Here is a 19,018-nt window from a genome sequence, read left to right on the forward strand (position 1 = left end):
TACCCATATCTACTCAAGTCATCAGTGAGGGTGAGAACATAACGATAACCACCGCGAGCCTCAACACTCATTGGACCACACACATCAGTATGTATGATTTCCAATAAGTTGGTTGCTCGCTCCATTGTTCCTGAGAACGGAGTCTTGGTCGTTTTACCCATGAGGCATGGTTCGCATGTGTCAAATGATTCGTAATCAAGAGACTCTAAAAGTCCATCTGCATGGAGCTTCTTCATGCGTTTGACACCCATGTGACCAAGGCGGCAGTGCCACAAGTATGTGGGACTATCATTATCAACCTTACATCTTTTGGTACTAACACTATGAATATGTGTAGCATTACGCTCGAGATTCATTAAGAATAAACCATCACCATTGGAGCATGACCATAAAACATATCTCTCATATAAATAGAACAACCATTATTCTCGGATTTAAATGAGTAGCCATCTCGTATTAAACGAGATCCTGATACAATGTTCATGCTCAAACTTGGCACTAAATAACAATTATTGAGGTTCAAAACTAATCCCATAGGTAAATGTAGAGGTAGCGTGCCGACGGCGATCACATCGACCTTGGAACCATTGCCGACGCGCATCGTCACCTCGTCCTTCGCCAGTCTCCGCTTATTCCGCAAGTCCTGCTTTGAGTTACAAATGTGAGCAACTGCACCGGTATCAAATACCCAGGAGCTACTACGAGTACTGGTAAGGTACACATCAGTTACATGTATTCACATATACCTTTCGTTTTGCCGGCCTTCTTGTCCGCTAAGTATTTGGGGCAGTTCCGCTTCCAGTGACCACTTTCCTTGCAATAAAAGCACTCAGTCTCGGGCTTGGGTCCATTCTTTGGCTTCTCCCCGGCAGCTTGCTTGCCGGGCGCGGCAACTCCCTTGCCGTCCTTCTTGAAGTTTTTCTTACCCTTGCCTTTCTTGAACTTAGTGATTTTATTCACCATCAACACTTGATGTTCCTTTTTGACTTCTACCTCTGCTGATTTCAGCATTGCAAATACTTCAGGAATGGTCTTTTCCATCCCCTGCATATTGAAGTTCATCACAAAGCTCTTGTAGCTCGGTGGAAGTGACTGAAGGATTCTGTCAATGACCGCGTCATCCGGGAGATTAACTCCCAGCTGAGTCAAGCGGTTATGTAACCCTGACATAGTGAGTATGTGCTCACTGACAGAACTATTTTCCCCCATCTTACAGCTGAAGAACTTGTCGGAGACTTCATATCTCTCGACCCGGGCATGAGCTTGAAAAACCATTTTCAGCTCTTCGAACATCTCATATGCTCCGTGTCTCTCAAAACGCTTTTGGAGCCCCGGTTCTAAGCTGTAAAGCATGCCGCACTGAACGAGGGAGTAATCATCGGTACGTGTCTGCCAAGCGTTCATAACGTCTTGTTCTGCAGGGAGAATAGGTGCTTCACCTAGCGGTGCTTGTAGGATATAATCTTTCTTGGCAGCTATGAGGATGATCGTCAGGTTCCGGACCCAGTCCGTATAGTTGCTGCCATCGTCTTTTAGCTTGGTTTTCTCTAGGAACGCGTTGAAGTTGAGGACAACGTTGGCCATTTGATCTACAATACATGTTGTAAAGATTTTAGACTAAGTTCATGATAATTAAGTTCATCTAAATCAAATTATTCAATGAACTCCCACTCAGATAGACATCCCTCCAGTCATCTAAGTATAACATGATCCGAGTTAACTAGGTCGTGTCCGATCATCACGTGAGACGGACTAGTCAACATCCGTGAACATGTTCATGTTGATCGTATCTTCTATACGACTCATGCTCGACCTTTCAGTCTTCTGTGTTCCGAGGCCATGTCTGTACATGCTAGGCTCGTCAAGTCAACCTAAGTGTTTGCATGTGTAAATCTGTCTTACACCCGTTGTATGTGAATGTTGGAATCTATCACACCCGATCATCATGTGGTGCTTCGAAACAACGAACTGTCGCAACGGTGCACAGTTAGGGGAACACTTTCTTGAAATTATTATGAGGGATCATCTTATTTACTACCGTCATTCTAAGTAAACAAGATGTAAAAACATGATAAACATCACATGCAATCAAATAATAATAGTGACATGATATGGCCAATATCACATAGCTCCTTTGATCTCCATCTTGGGGCTCCATGATCATCTTGTCACCGGCATGACACCATGATCTCCATCATCATGATCTCCATCATCGTGTCTCCATGAAGTTTCTCGCCAACTATTACTTCTACTACTATGGCTAACACGTTTAGCAATAAAGTACAGTAATTTATATGGTGTTTCTCAATGACACGCAGCTCATACAAAAAATAAAGACAACTCCTATGGCTCCTGCCGGTTGTCATACTCATCGACATGCAAGTCGTGATTCCTATTACAATAGCATGAACATCTCATTCATCACATATATATCATTCATCATTCATCACAACTTTGGCCATATCACATCACAAAACACTTGCTGCAAAAACAAGTTAGACGTCCTCTAATTGTTGTTGCAAGTTTTACGTGGCTGCAATAGGGTTCTAGCAAGAACGTTTTCTTACCTACGTGAAAGCCACAACGTGATTTGTGAGCTTCTATTTACCTTTCATAAGGACCCTTTTCATCGAATCCGCTCCAATTAAAGTGGGAGAGACAGACACCCGCCAGCCACCTTATGCAACTAGTGCATGTCAGTCGGTGGAACCGGTCTCACGTAAGCGTACGTGTAAGGTTGGTCCGGGCCGCTTCATCCCACAATACTGCTGAAGCAAAATAAGACTAGTAGCGGCAAGAAAGTTGACAACATCTACGCCCACAACAAATCGTGTTCTACTCGTGCAAAGAGAACTACGCATAGACCTAGCTCATGATGCCACTGTTGGGGAACGTTGCAGAAAACAAAAATTTTCCTACGGTTTCACCAAGATCCATCTATGAGTTCATCTAGCAACGAGTGATCGGATTGCATCTACATACCTTTGTAGATCACGTGTGGAAGCGTTCAAAGAACGGGGATGAGGAAGTCGTACTCGACGTGATCCAAATCACCGGAGATCCTAGCGCCGAACGGACGTCACCTCCGTGTTCAACACACGTACGGTCAGCGTGACGTCTCCTCCTTCTTGATCCAGCAAGGGGGGGGGAGAGGTTGATGAAGATCCAGCAGCACGACGGTGTGGTGGTGGATGCAGGGGTCACCGCAGCAGGGCTTCGCCGTTCTACTACGAGAGGGACAGGTGTAGCATGGGAGAGGGAGGCGCCAAGACTCAAGGGTGCGGCTGCCCCTCCCTCCCCCCCCCATTTATATAGGCTCCCCTAGGGGGGGCGCCGTCCCTAGGAGATGGGATCTCCTAGGGGGGGCGGCGGCCAAGGGGTGGAGTGCCCCCCAAGCCAGGTGGGGCACCCCCCCACCCTAGGGTTCCCAACCCTAGGCGCATGGGGTGGGCCAAGGGGGGCGCACCAGCCCACTATGGGCTGGTTCCCCTCCCCACTTTGGCCCATGGGGCCCTCCGGGATGGGTGGCCCCACCCGGTGGACCCCCGGGACCCTTCCGGTGGTCCCGGTACAATACCGGTGACCCTCGAAACTCTCCCAATGGCTGAAACTGCACTTCCTATATATAATTCTTCACCTCTGGACCATTCCGGAACTCCTCGTGACGTCCGGGATCTCATCCGGGACTCCGAACAACTTTCGGGTTACTGCATATTATATCTCTACAACCCTAGCGCCACCGAACCTTAAGTGTGTAGACCCTACGGGTTCGGGAGACATGTAGGCATGACCGAGATGGCTCTCCGGTCAATAACGAACAGAGGGATCTGGATACCCATGTTGGCTCCCACATGCTCCTCGATGATCTCATCGGATGAACCACGATGTCGAGGATTCAAGCAACCCCGTATACAATTCCCTTTGTCAATCGGTACGTTACTTGCCCGAGATTCGATCGTCGGTATCCCAATACCTCGTTCAATCTCGTTACCGGCAAGTCACTTTACTCATACCGTAATGCATGATCCCGTGACCAGACACTTGGTCACTTTGAGCTCATTATGATGATGCATTACCGAGTGGGCCCAGAGATACCTCTCCGTCATACGGAGTGACAAATCCCAGTCTTGATCCGTGTCAACCCAACAAACACTTTCGGAGATACCCGTAGTATACCTTTATAGTCACCCAGTTACGTTGTGACGTTTGGTACACCCAAAGCACTCCTACGGTATCCGGGAGTTACACGATCTCATGGTCTAAGGAAAAGATACTTGACATTGGAAAAACTCTAGCAAACGAACTATACGATCTTGTGCTATGTTTAGGATCGGGTCTTGTCCATCACATCATTCTTCTAATGATGTGATCTCGTTATCAATGACATCCAATGTCCATAGTCAGGAAACCATGACTATCTATTGATCAACGAGCTAGTCAACTAGAGGCTTACTAGGGACATGTTGGTGTCTATGTATTCACACATGTATTGCGATTTCCGGATAACATAATTATAGCATGAATAAAAGACAATTATCATGAACAAGGAAATATAATAATAATCCTTTTATTATTGCCTGTAGGGCATATTTCCAACACCTTGGGGCGGTAGTACCATAGGAGACATCGGTACTACCGCTGGGTTAGGCGGTACTACCGCACCCTTCGGCGGTACTGTCGCACAGAACGAAGGGTAAAGGGAAAGAGGGAATCGGGTGGTACTACCGCGGAGGAAGGGCGGTACTGCCGCACTACTGCTGCAGCGAGGTACCGCACAATCCGACACAGAAAAAGACCCCTCGAATCGACGCGGTAGGGACCTGGTAAGCCAACGGTAGTACCGCTGCGGAGTCACCGCCGGTACTACCACTGCGGAGCGGTACTGCCGCTTGTGACTCCTCAGCGGTACTACCGCTGGGTTCGACGGTACTACCGCTGGGACCCTGACAAAAACCACACTCAAGAAAATCAGAACTGCCATAACTTCTGCATATGAGCTCCGAATTGAGCAAACTCAAGCTTGTTGGAAACAAGACGACGAGTAGCATCAAAACATCATAGAAGGTGCAAGCGAACTCCGTTTTCGATGAACTCAAGCTTGTCAACAAGATGACCGTAAGCTCTAAGACTCACAAAGAGAACCAAACAAGAACCAAGAAAGATGATGCAAGGATGCAATGGTTTGAGCTCTGTACGAACGATACGATCAAGCTACTCATCGAGAGCCCCCCTTGATAGTACGGCAATCGATCCTATAACCCGGTCTCCCAACTACCATCATGAGACCGGTAAAATAGAAAACCTATCAAGGGCAAACCTTTGCCTTGCACATGGTCCACTTGAGCTAGATGATGACGATCTTGACTTCCTCAAATTGGACCACCTTTCTTGATTGTGTTGGCTCGATGAAGACTAGTTGATTGCTCCCCCATACTCCACTATGGGTGAGCCTTTCTTCCGCACATCTTCACAAGTCCATTGTCACCACAAAGGACGGCAAGCTTCAAGCATTTGATCTCTTCGTGATGCTCCACTTGAACTTGCACAACGCAACCTTTCTTGATTGTGTTGACTCGATGAAGACTAGTTGATTGCTCCCCCATACTCTACTATGGGTGAGCTACTCTTCCGCACATCTTCACAGGTCCATTGTCACCACAAAGGACAACAAGCTTCAAGCATTTGATCTCTTCGTGGTGCTCCACTTGAACTTGCACACCGCAACCTAACCCCACAAAGAACCCTCACAAAGACCATGGGTTAGTACACAAAGCGTAATTGACAATGCTTACCATACCATGGGATCACTTGATCCCTCTCGGTACATCTTCTACGCTTTGTGGGTTGATCAACTTGATTCACTCTTTAACTTAGTCTTGATCGACCTCTCACAAGACCAATCTTTAGGTAATTCCTTGAATAGCACCTTGGTCGACACAAACTCTCCTTGAAACTAACACATGTACTCCAAGAAAAGCCTATGGACAAAACCTTCAAATATAACTCAAGGCAACCATTAGTCCATAGAGATTGTCATCAATTACCAAAACCAAACATGGGGGCACCGCATGTTCTTTCACTACCGAGTGGGCCCAGAGATACCTCTCCGTTTACAGGGAGTGACAAATCCCAGTCTCGATTCGTGCCAACCCAACAGACACTTTCGGAGATACCTGTAGTGAACCTTTATAGCCACCCAGTTACGTTGTGACGTTTGGTACACCCAAAGCATTCCTACGGTATCCGGGAGTTGCACAATCTCATGGTCTAAGGAAATGATACTTGACATTAGAAAAGCTTTAGCATACGAACTACACGATCTTTGTAATAGGCTTAGGATTGGGTCTTGTCCATCACATCATTCTCCTAATGATGTGATCCCATTATCAACGACATCTAATGTCCATGGTCAGGAAACCGTAACCATCTATTGATCAACGAGCTAGTCAACTAGAGGCTTACTAGGGACATGGTGTTGTCTATGTATCCACACATGTATTTGAGTTTCCTATCAATACAATTCTAGCATGGATAATAAATGATTATCATGAACAATGAAATATAATATAATAATAACTAATTTATTATTGCCTCTAGGGCATATTTCCAACAGTCTCCCACTTGCACTAGAGTCAATAATCTAGTTCACATCGCCATGTGATTAACACTCATAGGTCACATCGCCATGTGACCAACATCCAAGAGTCTACTAGACTCAATGATCTAGTTCACATCACTATGTGATACACACTCAAAGAGTTCTGGGTTTGATCATGTTATGCTTGTGAGAGAGGTTGTAGTCAACGGGTCTTGCCATATTCAGATCGCTATGTATTTCACAAAACTTTATATCGTAGATGCTGCTGCCATGTTCCACTTGGAGCTATTCCAAATTGTTGCTCCATTATACGTATCTGGTATCTCTACTCAGAGCTATCCGGATAGGTGTTAAGCTTGCATCGACGTAACTCTTTACGTCGAACTCTTTATCACCTCCATAACCGAGAAACATTTCCTTATTCCTCTAAGGATAATTTTGACCGCTATCTGGTGATCTACTCCTAGATCACCTTTGTACCCTCCTGCCAGACATGTGGCAAGGCACACATCAGGTACGGTACTTCAGCATGGCATACCGTATAGAGCCTATGACAAAAGCATAGGGGACGACCTTCGTCCTTTCTCTTTCTTATGCCGTGGTCAAGCTTTGAGTCTTACTCAACTTCACACCTTACAACTCAGGTAAGAAACCCTTCTTTGACTGATCTATTTTGAACTCCTTCAAAAACATGTCAAGGTGTGCGTTCTTTGAAAGTACCATCAGGCGTCTTGATCCATCTCTATAGATCTTAATGCCCAATATGTAAGCAGCTTTATCGAGGTCTTCCTTTGAAAAACACTCTTCAAACAACCGTTTATGCTTTCCAGAAATTCTACATTATTTCGGATCAACAATATGTCATCCACATATACTTATCAGAAATGTTGTAGTGCTCCCACTCACTTTCTTGTAAATACAAGTTTCTAGAAAACATTGTATAAACCTAAAAGCTTTGATCACTCCATCAAAACATATATTCCGATTCTGAGATGCTTGCTCTAGTCCATAGAAGGATTGCTGGAGCCAGCATACCTTTTAGCATCCTTAGGATCGACAAAACCTTTTATTGTATCACATACAACTTTTCTTACGAAAACTGGTAAGAAAACTTGTTAATCAAAAAATACAGCTAATGCTATCATGATTCCGACGGACTTAAGCATCGCTACGGGTGAGAAATTCTCATCGCAATCAACTCCTTGAACTTGTGAAAATACTCTTTCCCACAAGTCGAGCTTCATAGACGGTAACATTACCGCCCACGTCCGTCTTCTTCTTAAAGATCCATTTATCTCAATGGCTTGCCGATCATCGGGCAAGTCCACCAAAGTTCATACTTTGTTCTGATATATGGATCCTATCTCGGATTTCATGGCTTCTAACCATTTGTCGGAATACGGGCCCACCATCGCTTCTCCATAGCTTGTAGGTTCATTGTTGTCTAACAACATGATATCTAAGACAGGATTACCGTACCACTTAGGAGTAGTACATATCCTTGTCGACCTACGAGGTTCGATAGCAACTTGATCCGAAGCTTCATGATCACTATCATTAACTTCCTATTCAATAGACGTAGGCGCCATAGAAAACATCTTTCTGTGTTGCATCACTCTCTGGTTGAAGTAAAGGTTCAACAACCTCATCATCAAGTTCTATCTTCCTCCCACTCAATTCTTTCGAGAGAAACTCCTTCTCGAGAAAGGACCCATTCTTAGCGACAAACAATTTGCCCTCGAATCTGAGATAGAAGGTATACCCTACTATCACCTTTGGGTATCCTATGAAGATGTGTTTGTCCGCTTTGGGTTCGAGCTTCTCCGGCTGAAGCCTTAAGCATCGCAGCCCCAAACATTATGAAACGACAACTTTGGTTTCTTGCCAAACCAGTGTTCATACGACGCCGTCTCAACGGACTTCGATGGTGTCCTATCTAAAGTGAATGTAGCTGTCTCTAACGTATAACCTCAAAATGAAAACGGTAGATTGATAAGAGACACCATAGATCGCACCATATCTTATAAGGTTCGATTACGACGTCCGAACACACCATAACCCAGTGGTGTTCCAAGTGGCTTCAACTGTGAAACAATTCCACAATGTCTTAAGTGTTTGCCAAACTCATAACTCAGATATTCTCATTGATCAGATCGTAGGAATTTGATCTTCTTGTTATGATGATTCTTAACTTCACTCTGAAATCGCTTGAACTTTTCAAACGTTGCAGACTTGTGCTTCATTAAGTAAATATACCTATATCTACTCAAATCGTCAGTGAAGATGAGAAAATAGCGATATCCACCGCACGCTTCAATTCTCATTGGATCACATGCCTCAGCATGTATGATTTCCAACAAGTCACTTGCCCGTTTCATTGTACCTGAAAGTGGGGTCTTAGTCATCCTGCCCATGAGGCATGGCTCGCATGTGTCAAGCGATTCAAAATCAAGTGACTCCAAACATCCATCGACATGGATTTTCTTCATGCATCTTACGCCAATATGACCTAAGCGGCAGTGCCACGAGAAAGTGGTACTATCATTATTAACTCTACAACTTTTGGCGTGAACATGTGTATTACCACGACCGAGATTCAATGAACCATTCACATAGGGTGCATGACCATGAAAGGTATCATTCATGTAAACAGAATAACCATTATTCTCTAACTTAAATGAATGACCGTATTGCAATGAACATGATCTAATCATATTCATGCTCAACGTAGACACCTAATAACATTTATCTAGGTTCAATACTAATCCCGAAGGCAGATGGAGCGTGCGATGGTGATCTCATCAACTTTGGAAACACTTCCAACACACATCGTCACCTCGCCCTTAGCCAGTCTCCGTTTAGTCCGTAGCTTTTGCTTCAAGTCACCAGTAATAGCAACTGAACCGGTATCCAATACCCAGGTGCTACCAGGAGTACTAGCGAGGTACACATTAATAACACGTATATACTTTTTTGAAGTTGCCAGCCTTCTTATCTACCATGCATTTGGGGTAATTCCGCTACCAGTGACTGTTCCCCTTACAATAGAAGCACTTAGTCTCGGGTTTGGGTTCAACCTTGGGTTCCTTTACTGGAGCGGCAACTGGTTTGCCATCCATGAAGTTTCCCTTCTAGCCCTTGCCCTTCTTGAAACCAGTGGTCTTGTTAAACCATTGACACTTGATGCTCCTTCTTGATTTCTACCTTTTACGGTCTTAAGCATCGCGAACAGCTCCGGGATCAACTCCATCCCTTGCATGTCATAGTTCATCACGAAGATCTAGCAGCTTAGTGATAGTGGCTAGAGAACTCTATCAATCACTATATTATCTGGAAGTTTAACTCCCACTTGATTTAAGTGATTGTAGCACCCAGACATTCTGAGCACATGCTCACTAGCTGAGCTATTCTCCTCCATCTTGTTGGCTAAAGAACTTGTCAGAGGTCTCACACCTCTCAACACGGGCATGAGCCTGAAATCCCAATTTCAGCTCTTGGAACATCTCATATGTCTTATGGCGTTCAAAACGTCATTGGAATCCCGATTCTAAGCCGTAAAGTATGGTGCACTAAACTATCAAGTAGTCATCAGGATGTGTCTGTCAGGTGTTCACAACATCCACAGATGATGTTGTAGGGGTTTGCACATCGAGCGGTGCATCAAAGACATAAGCCTTCTGTGTAGCAGTGAGGACACTCCTCGAACTACGGACCTAGTCCGCATCATTGCTTACAATATCTTTCAACTTAATCTTTCTCTAGGAACGTATTGAAATAGGGAGCTACAACGTGAGCTATTTATCTACAACATATTTGCAAAGAGAATTTAGACTATGTTCATGAGAATTGAGTTCATCTAATCAAATTATTTAATGAACTCCCACTCAAATAGACATCCCTCTAGTCATCTAAGTGAAACATGATCCGAATCGACTAGGCCGTGTCCGATCATCATGTGAGACGGACTAGTCATCAACGGTGAACATCTCATGTTGATCGTATCTTCTATACGACTCATGTTCGACCTTTTGGTCTTCCGTGTTCCGAGGCCATGTCTGTACATGCTAGGCTCGTCAAGTCAACCTAAGTGTATTGCGTGTGTAAATCTGGCTTACACCCGTTGTATTCGAATGTTAGAATCTATCACACCCGATCATCACGTGGTGCTTCGAAACGATGAACCTTCGCAACGGTGCACAGTTAGGGGGAACACTTTCTTGAAATTTTAGTGAGGGGTCATCTTATTTAAGCTACTGTCGTTCTAAGCAAATAAGATGTAAAACATGATAAACATCACATGCAATCAAATAGTCACATGATATGGCCAATATCATTTTGCTCCTTTTGATCTCCATCTTCGGGGCTCCATGATCATCGTTGTCACCGGCATGACACCATGATCTCCATCATCGTGTCTTCTTGAAGTTGTCTCGCCATCTATTACTTCTACTACTATGGCTAACGCTTTAGTAATAAAGTAAAGTAATTACATGACGTTTATGTTGACACGCAGGTCATAAATAAATTAAGACAACTCCTATGGCTCCTGCCGGTTGTCATACTCATCGACATGCAAGGCGTGATTCCTATTACAAGAACATGATCAATCTCATACATCACATATATCATTCATCACATCCTTTTGGCCATATCACATCACAAGGCATATGTTGCAAAAACAAGTTAGACGTCCTCTAATTGTTGTTGCAAGTTTTTACGTGGCTGCTATAGGTTTCTAGCAAGAACGTTTCTTACTTACGCCAAAACCACAACGTGATATGCCAATTTCTATTTACCCTTCATAAGGACCCTTTTCGTCGAATCCGATCCGACTAAAGTGGGAGAGACAGACACCCGCTAGCCACCTTATGCAACTAGTGCATGTCAGTCGGTGGAACCAGTCTCACGTAAGAGTACGTGTAAGGTCGGTCCGGGCCGCTTTGTCCCACGATGCCGCCGAATCAAGATAAGACTAGTAACGGCAAGTAAATTGACAAAATCAATGCCCACAACTGCTTTGTGTTCTACTCGTGCATAGAAACTACGCATAGACCTAGCTCATGATGCCACGATTGGGGAACGTAGCAGAAATTTAAAATTTTCTACGCATCACCAAGATAAATCTATGGAGTAATCTAGCAACGAGGGGAAGGGGGGTGCATCTACATACCCTTGTAGATCGCTAAGCAGAAGCGTTCAAGTGAACGGGGTTGATGGAGTCGTACTCGTCGTGATCCAAATCACCGATGATCCTAGTGCTGAATGGACGGCACCTCCGCGTTCAACACATGTACAGCCCGGTGACGTCTCCTACGCCTTGATCCAGCAAGGGGAGAAGGAGAGGTAGGGGAAGACTCCATCCAGCAGCAGCACGATGGCATGATGGTGAAGGAGGAGCGTGGTAATCCTGTAGGGCTTCGCCAAGCACCGTAGGAGAAGAGGAGGACTTGGGAGAGGGGGAGGGCTGCGCCAGAACTTGGGTGCGGCTGCCCTCCTAATCTCCACATATATATAGGGGCAAGGGAGAGGGGGGCCGGCCCCCTCAGATCCAATCTGAGGAGGGGGCGGCGGCCAAGGGGGTTGCCTTGCCCCCCCCCCCAAGGCAAGGGGGCGCCCCCCCTTTAGGGTTCCCCCAAACCCTATGCGCATGGGCCCTAGGGGGGAGGCGCCCAGCCCACTAAGGGGCTGGTCCCTCTCAACATACAGCCCATAGGGCCCTCCGGGGCAGGTGGACCCTCCCGGTGGACCCCCGGAACCCCTCCGGTGGTCCCGGTACAATACCGGTAACCCCCGAATTGTTTCGGTGACCGTATGATGACTTTCCACATATAAATCTTTACCTCCGGACCATTCCGGAACTCCTCGTGACGTCCGGGATCTCATCCGGGACTCCGAACAACATTCGGTAACCACATACATCTATTCCCTATAACCCTAGCATCATCGAACCTTAAGTGTGTAGACCCTACGGGCTCGGGAGTCATGCAGACATGGCCGAGACAACTCTCCGGTCAATAACGAACAGTGGGATCTGGATACCCATGTTGGCTCCCACATGCTCCACGATGATCTCATCGGATGAACCACGATGTCAAGGATTCAATCAATCCCGTATACAATTCCCTTTGTCCATCGGTACGATACTTGCCCGAGATTCGAGCGTCGGTACCCCGATACCTTGTTCAATCTCGTTACCAGCAAGTATCTTTACTCGTTCCGTAACACATCGTCCCGTGATCAACTCCTTGATCACATTGTGCACATTATGATGATGTCCTACCGAGTGGGCCCGAAGATACCTCTCCGTTTACACGGAGTGACAAATCCCAGTCTCGATTCGTGCCAACCCAACAGACACTTTCGGAGATACATGTACTGAATCTTTATAGCCACCCAGTTACGTTGTGACGTTTGGTACACCCAAAGCATTCCTACGGTATCCGGGAGTTGCACAATCTCATGGTCTAAGGAAATGATACTTGACATTAGAAAAGCTTTAGCATACGAACTACACGACCTTTGTGCTAGTCTTAGGATTGGGTCTTGTCCATCACATCATTCTCCTAATGATGTGATCCCATTATCAATGACATCCAATGTCCATGGTCAGGAAACCGTAACCATCTATTGATCAACGAGCTAGTCAACTAGAGGCTTACTAGGGACATGGTGTTGTTTATGTATCCACACATGTATCTGAGTTTCCTATCAATACAATTCTAGCATGGATAATAAACGATTATCATGAACAATGAAATATAATATAATAATAACTAATTTATTATTGTCTCTAGGGCATATTTCCAACATAAACAGTTTTGAGAATGTGAAATTGATTCATAACCAAGCTTGCTTGATTATTTAGTTGCTGAGCCATAGAAAAGCTTGCTTAGTTAGGCCGAATATAGTTATGGCGACAAGATGACCGTGGTGTTCAAAGGCTAGCAGATCACTGCGCATTATTGGCCATCTTTTCTTTTTGACCGTTGAGAAGCGAGTCCCAGTATACACGTATCATGCAAAAGGAGAATAAGATTAAAAATGCTACCACCAAATTGCTTTATCTAAAAGCTTGCTGCGCACAATCCATTAAAGGGCATAAAATTAACTAAGGTTACAAGTCAGAACGACTTCAAGATTCACAATGCCTACTTGAGACTCGAGTGAGTGATCATACTAACACAGTCACACGGGACGGTAGGCATCAGTTCCCACTTTAATTTTTAAGTCGTCGCCCCAGTTGGAAGCGGCAAATTTGATAATTTTAACCTATGGATGAAATCATTTCACAAAATAAACTGCTTTAAAAAAATCACGCAACTGATATTTTTGAGTGACGCTTGACATGAAGGCGCCACACTACACTGTGCAACGCCTGACTAACAGGCGCTACACGCCTAACCAGTGTCGCACCCTGAACTGCCTAAAAATTAATAAGTCAATGTGCAGAGCCTAAGAGCTAGGCGCCACACTATACAGTGTAGCGCCTAGCACCTAGTGGTTGCACTATAAAATGAAGCAACCACTAGTGCAACGCCTAGAAGCTAGGTGTTGCACTGTGTAGTGTGGCGCCTAGCTCTTAGGCGTTGCACTGACTTAGTAATTTTCGGATCACACGGATGCGATCCTGGCTAGGCGTGCAATGCCTGTCAGTCGGTCGCTGCACAGTGTAGTGTGGCGCATTCGTATCGGGCGCCACTCAAAAAGATCATTTGAGTGAAAAAATTTAAGGATAGTTCATTTTGTGAAATGATTTTATTCATAAGTCAAAATTGTCAAATTTGCCGCTGGAAGCGAGGACCCGTTCCACTTCCACTGTTCCACACATTGTCAAGTCAGTCACCGCGCGAGCCTTCGTGGTCTCCGTGGATGCGCTTCCATTTTCGGTTAACTCTGTCCTCTGCTTGCAGGTGTGAGACACCGATCGAGACGCCAGCTTGTGCTGTAATAAATACAGGGCCCGTTGGATGCAGGGGCACCAAACCCACAACTTCTCTTGCACCTTCCCGTCAAAAAGAAGAACTTCTCTTGCTCCTTGCTTAGTTTTAGCTAGCTTTCAAACACTTGCCACTTCGACCATCGAGGTCGAGCTCCACCGTTTTAGGGAGAAGAAGGATGGCTGACCACAACGGGGTGAAGAAGAGCATGTGGGACTTCTTCTGCGGCTGCTTCTCCTCCTCCGGCACCAAGGATTGATTGAGATCGGTCGATCGAGCTGCACGACGTTTGGTACTGATGGACATGTTGTGTTTGTCTGTGTGATGTACTCCCTCCGTTCGGAAATACTTGTCATCAAAATGGATGTATCTAGAACTAAAATACATATAGATACATCCATTTCAATGACAAGTATTTCCGGACGGAGGGAGTATATGTACATTGTTAGCTTACCTGGCCGTCAGTCAGGTAGCTAGGCATGGTTTGGTGATGCAACTGTGTGTTTCCTGTTGATTAGCAGGTAGGTGTGTTGTTTTGCTAGTAGGTTAATTCTTCTCATCTTCTGTTTGTCTCGTGTATTAGTTCACTCTTTCTGGCAAATCTCATGTATTACTTCAACTCGGTCCATATAATGTAAAACATGTTGCTTGGCTAGGGGAGACGCCTCTAGCCAGACAGTACCTACGCCTTTTACATATCATCGAATGGAAAGATTTTTGTGATTCTTTGGTATTGTGCCAAGTCCCACTGAATATTCAGTCCGTCGGCTTTAACTTGAGACTAATGGTTACCATGTGAAACATGTGGTAAGCAATCCAGACAATTCAAAAAATATATTAAAAAAGAGACAAATGGTCTCTTTTTTAAGAATACAAACGGTTGGATTGATTACATCATGTTAGTAATAGTTTGATGATAGTCAATCGATCTCAGGAGCCAGACACCCATCTCTCATGTTCTTTCTTCACCCGATCCCTTTTCCTATGGCTCTCGCCCTTCAGTAATTTAGCACATTCCCTATGTTTCCAGGCAACTAATTCAGGTACAGCACATTCTGCGCTTAATGTTTCTATTATTTTGTCCAACGTTGATATTTCCACCAACTTTGTTTCCTCATCAACAGCCTACACTTGAAAATCCACGCATCAAGGAGCAAACAATCCACTACCACCAGAAAAAAAAACAAAGGAAAAATATCATCTGTTGTGATCGTCCTTGGTGGCACCAATGCCGATGAATTGAACGACGCCCAGGGAGTGGATTGACTCCTAGCGGTCTCACCCACCGTCGCGGTTGTCACCGGCGTTGCTCCAGCCTCCCGGCTCCTAGGAAATACAACCGGATCTATTGACACACCAAAAACAATAGAAAGATCAATCAGTCACATTCGCTAAGCACAAAGGAAAGAAAGGGAACATGATTAATAATTGTGCTAATTATTCTTACAATTTCCAAGAAGGTAGCATGCTTCAAGGTTGCTGATGTCCACGCATAGTCTGACAAGATTTTGGCCTGGACAGCGATGCGCAATAGTGATAGCCTCCAACAACCCTACTTTGCCCAACTTCCTGAATTTCTTGCATCTGCGCGCACAGAATAGTTCGGCATTGTGATCTTCCAAAATTTGCCACAAAATGACTAGCATCATTTTTTGTACCAGGAATAATGCGACTCTTTTTTAATCAAGCTAGGACATGTAGATCGATCATGTACAAGGAACAATGCAACTCTTCTTTATTAAGCTAAGACATGTAGATCTATCATGTACAAGGAACAATGCGACTCCTCTTTCTGGTTTCCAATAATCAGAATTACCCAAACTTTTGGTATAATTAAAGCTAGGCCATGTAGGATGGAATAAGAACATAAATTCGAAAAGGATGGACACATATCCAATAGAACTACAAAATGATGGACAAAACATATTTTGATATATTGCCAGAAGTTCTTGTTAGAGAAAATTGTTTCACATGGTATCTTTCCGTGAACTCAACATCATAATCTATTATGGAGTAACTGATTTGATCCAGGAACAGTTTGTCAGTTGGTCATGCACTCCTTCACTGCATAATTTTCTCTTCTCCATACTTTGTATGGTTACATAGAAGGTTATAACGGAGGGGGAAATTTCATATATATGTCCTGAACCAATATAGAGAAAAGCAAAAGCAAGTAACATAGATATAATGGGAAGGGCTCGCTGATCATACGGTATATTCAGCCGTCATCTTGACAGAAAACCCCCGTTTGGGTACAGTACAAATCCCCGGACGAGACTTGCCTGCTCCCCCGGCGTGTGCCCATCCGTGCTCCCGCGTACGTGGCTTGATTTGATTGGAAGAAAATAAGGTCCGGCCCCACCCCCTTAAAATCAGGGGGGAGATGATTAGATTAGAAAGAAAAGAGGAAAAAAGACAACCGTAGGATGAAGTGGGAGCACGGATGGGAGCATGGGGAGGGAGCAGGCAAGCCGGATCCCAAATTCCCTCTTAGGCCGGCTCTACTACCCGCATGCGGGACACGCCCGGGAGCCAGCAGCTGCTCGACGAGCGGAGATGGAGGGGTAGGGCACGAGCCAGGAGTAGTGCGCCTCGCCAACGCCGGCTGCCCTGGGCGCCGATCCGCGCCATGCCTTTAGCCATGTAGTCAAGGGGGGGGGCGGCACCGGATGTAGAGGAAGAGGCATGTGCCTCGCCAACTATGGTTGTCGTGGCCGCTGCCAGAGACGCTGCCGCCGGAGGAGGAGGCGTGGCGCACGCCGCACCGATGACGAGTGGAGATGGAGGAGTAGGGGACGAGCGGGAAGGCTATGAATGGGTTAGGGCAATGTGTTTAGGTTAGGTCTTTTGTTTCCAGCCAGGAGAAAAAAAGAATAAGAAAATACTGATATACTCACGGGGATTACCCTTTTGCCCCTCAAACGGAGGTACTCCACCTGTTTCCGGGTTAGTACTCCGTGGGACTGATGCTGGAGTACCACATCGCGCAAACCGTTGGATTAAGGAAAACAAATGGTGCATATTCATTTCGGGGTACAGTAAAAGATCTCGTTCTACTATGAACTATACTGATTTATCGCAATAATTGTGTGTTTAACAGTTAGAAAGTTTTAAAAAAATTGCAACTTATTTTCGCAATGATATGTGGTCCTTTATTTTCCAGAAAAAGGGTTCAACTTATGTGGTTTATTAGTGCAACCTGTGGGAGATGGTCACTTGGGAGTTGGGATTCATTGAACCGGTATGGGTGGCTACCTACTAATAAGATATGTGATACATTTCTTGTGTCTTGTCTGTTGGCTCCATATTCCTTGTGTCTTGTCTGTTGTCCTTTGTGTGGCTGGCATATTGAGCCTCTTTATTTTTATTACCTTAATTCATGTTTGGATCATCTAACTGTCACAATAATTTAAGGTTATCTCTCTATTTGAAAAAATATATAACATGTTGTATTTGCTTTTTTCGTTTGCTGACCACAACGGGCTGAAGAAGAAGGATGGCTGACCACAACGGGGTGAAGAAGAGCATGTGGGACCTCCCTCTGCGGCTGCTTCTCCTCCTCCGGCATCAAGGATTGATTGAGATCGGTCGATCGAGCTGCACGACGTTTGGTACTGATGGACATGTTGTGTTTGTCTGTGTGATGTACTCCCTCCGTTCGGAAATACTTGTCATCAAAATGGATGTATCTAGAACTAAAATACATATAGATACATCCATTTCAATGACAAGTATTTCCGGACGGAGGGAGTATATGTACATTGTTAGCTTACCTGGCTGTCAGTCAGGTAGCTAGGCATGGTTTGGTGATGCAACTGTGTGTTTCCTGTTGATTAGCAGGTAGGTGTGTTGTTTTGCTAGTAGGTTAATTCTTCTCATCTTCTGTTTGTCTCGTGTATTAGTTCACTCTTTTTGGCAAATCTCATGTATTACTTCAACTCGGTCCATATAATGTAAAACATGTTGCTTGGCTAGGGGAGACGCCTCTAGCCAGACAGTACCTACGCCTTTTCAATATCATCGAATGGAAAGATTTTTGTGATTCTTTGGTATTGTGCCAAGTCCCACTGAATATTCAGTCCGTCGGCTTTAACTTGAGACTAATGGTTACCATGTGAAACATGTGGTAAGCAATCCAGACAATTCAAAAAATATATTAAAAAAGAGACAAATGGTCTCTTTTTTAAGAATACAAACGGTTGGATTGATTACATCATGTTAGTAATAGTTTGATGATAGTCAATCGATCTCAGGAGCCAGACACCCATCTCTCATGTTCTTTCTTCACCCGATCCCTTTTCCTATGGCTCTCGCCCTTCAGTAATTTAGCACATTCCCTATGTTTCCAGGCAACTAATTCAGGTACAGCACATTCTGCGCTTAATGTTTCTATTATTTTGTCCAACGTTGATATTTCCACCAACTTTGTTTCCTCATCAACAGCCTACACTTGAAAATCCACGCATCAAGGAGCAAACAATCC

This window comes from Triticum aestivum, chromosome 6A, assembly GCF_018294505.1.
Source record: "Triticum aestivum cultivar Chinese Spring chromosome 6A, IWGSC CS RefSeq v2.1, whole genome shotgun sequence".
Classification (NCBI taxonomy): Eukaryota; Viridiplantae; Streptophyta; class Magnoliopsida; order Poales; family Poaceae; genus Triticum; species Triticum aestivum.